This window comes from Sinocyclocheilus rhinocerous, unplaced genomic scaffold (genome assembly GCF_001515625.1).
Source record: "Sinocyclocheilus rhinocerous isolate Xijiao unplaced genomic scaffold, SAMN03320098_v1.1 scaffold2098, whole genome shotgun sequence".
NCBI lineage: Eukaryota > Metazoa > Chordata > Actinopteri > Cypriniformes > Cyprinidae > Sinocyclocheilus > Sinocyclocheilus rhinocerous.
This window is the reverse complement of record NW_015645072.1, coordinates 48,493-50,587: the sequence shown is the minus strand read 5'-3', so window position 1 is coordinate 50,587 and position 2,095 is coordinate 48,493. Positions and strand designations below refer to the sequence as shown.

General features: G+C 36.9%; 1 protein-coding gene across 1 annotated transcript in view; it reads right to left on the bottom strand.

The window, feature by feature from the left end:
• LOC107705456 (receptor tyrosine-protein kinase erbB-4-like) overlaps window positions 1-2,095 on the bottom strand; it is a 69,649-nt gene that overhangs the window by 29,387 nt on the left and 38,167 nt on the right. The gene's annotated exons all lie outside the window — the stretch shown is intronic.

Genomic DNA, 2,095 nt, shown 5'->3' with positions numbered 1-2,095 from the left:
CTTTTATGTTGTGTTGATTTCATCTAAGGCTGTGGCTAGTGTTGGGGGTAACGCGTTACAAGTAACGTGCGTTACGTAATAATATTACTTTTCTGAAGTAACTAGTAAAGTAACGCATTACTTTATAAATTTACACATGAATATTCGAGTTACTTTTTAAAAAAAGTAACGCGAGTTACTTTTTTCAGTTTAATTAATTTGCTTTAAAAAAAATGTAATTACTTAATTAAAATGAACGTAATCACGTAGAATCACGCACTCAATGCGTGCGCGGGAACAGACATAGTCAGAAACGGAGATGGCAGGTCAGAGCTTTACATTTCTGCGATGGAAGTATTCTAATTATTTTGAACTCGTCGAAGAAAGGGAGAAGGGGATTGTCGTTAAGTGTAGATTATGTGTAGGTGAAAAACTCTTGTCAACTGCAAAAAACACCACTTCAAATTTAAAAAAACATCTGCATGCAAAGCACAGCACAACAGAGATGGACGAGAAAGAGCCGAATGATACCTGCACCCCGCCTCAAGCTAAACAACAAAAGCTTGATTTCAGTTCACCTTCACCAGGTAAAACAATTAGTTCGACTGAACTCAACAAATTGGTTGCTGCTTTTATTGTCGAGGAGATGCAGCCACTATCCACTGTGGAGGCGCCTACATTTCGTAATATCATAAGCAAAATCTCAGTGACAGGCAAAAGGACGGGGGGCGTGCTGCCCGATCGCAAAACCTTTACAAACTTTTTGGACAATGCATATATGGAAATGGAGACAGACCTAAAGAAAATTTTGCCGACCTGGAATATGTTTCCACCACTGCAGATCTATGGACTGCTCAGAATAAAAGTTTTCTGGGCATTACTGTACACTGGATCGACCCTGCTAGTCTGCATCGCCAAAAAGCTGCAATCGCCTGCAGGCGATTTCGTGGGAGACACACGTACGATGCCATCGCAGCGGAGATAGAGCAAATTCACAGCTCATTTGCTCTTTGTGGTAAGATAACTGCCACTGTCACGGACAATGGCGCGAACTTTGTAAAGGCATTCAGAATGTTTCAAGCTGATGATGATGAAGCAGAGAATAATGAAGACGAGGTCATCTTTACAGCCTTGCACGAAGTCTTACGGGATGACAGTGAGACCAGCGAAAGGTATATTCTCCCTCCACATCACCGATGTGCATCCCACACCCTTACCCTTATATGCACGAACGACGTAGTTACATTTTTGACGGCAGAGGCGTTGTGTGCGCTGTGTGAACATGATGTTACTGTAGTTCTAGACTAAATGTGAATGTGCATTAATTCATCCCACTCACAAAAAACAGATTTAGTATTCATCAAAATGAATTAAAACAGTGAAATGCAAACTCAGAATATGACGCAAACCTGCAATAATTAAATATGTTAAATAACACAAATGTATCTAATCCCATTTTATTAACCAATATCTTTGCTGCTGACCTTTGATGATCCAGTTCAACCATACTAATAAGCAAAAATTACTTTAGAGAAACTAACAATTGTGCTTTGTTTTTTTATTGCTGAAGAGTGTTTCTTCTCCTGCGTTCTACTGTACAGACGTGAATTTACTTTTGCTTGAGGTTTATTCATTACACTTTTTGGTGTGAAAGGGCTTTTATATTTGCTATAAATAGAACTTCTTATATTAAAAACAATCAAGCCCTGCTTATATTTAAAAAGTAACACGAAAGTAACGCAAAAGTAATATAACGCATTACTTTCCATAAAAAGTAACCAAGTAACGTAATTAGTTACTTTTTTAGGGAGTAACGCAATATTGTAATGCATTACTTTAAAAAGTAACTTTCCCCAACACTGATTATCACACATTCAAACCAACTCAATTATCAAAATACATTCTATGCTTAACAAAGGTATGAAAAGTTCTCTAAAGGGAAACAAATAAAAGCTACTTGGAAATATTCTGTAATGTGTTGACTGTATTTAATTAATTGATTTTTAGTTTCCTAAAGTGAAGTGTCAGAACTGTAGTTATGAAAACCTTTGCTTTTGACATTCATATAGTATATACTGTATTATTTATACAAGCTTAAATCCAGAAAAAAACAACC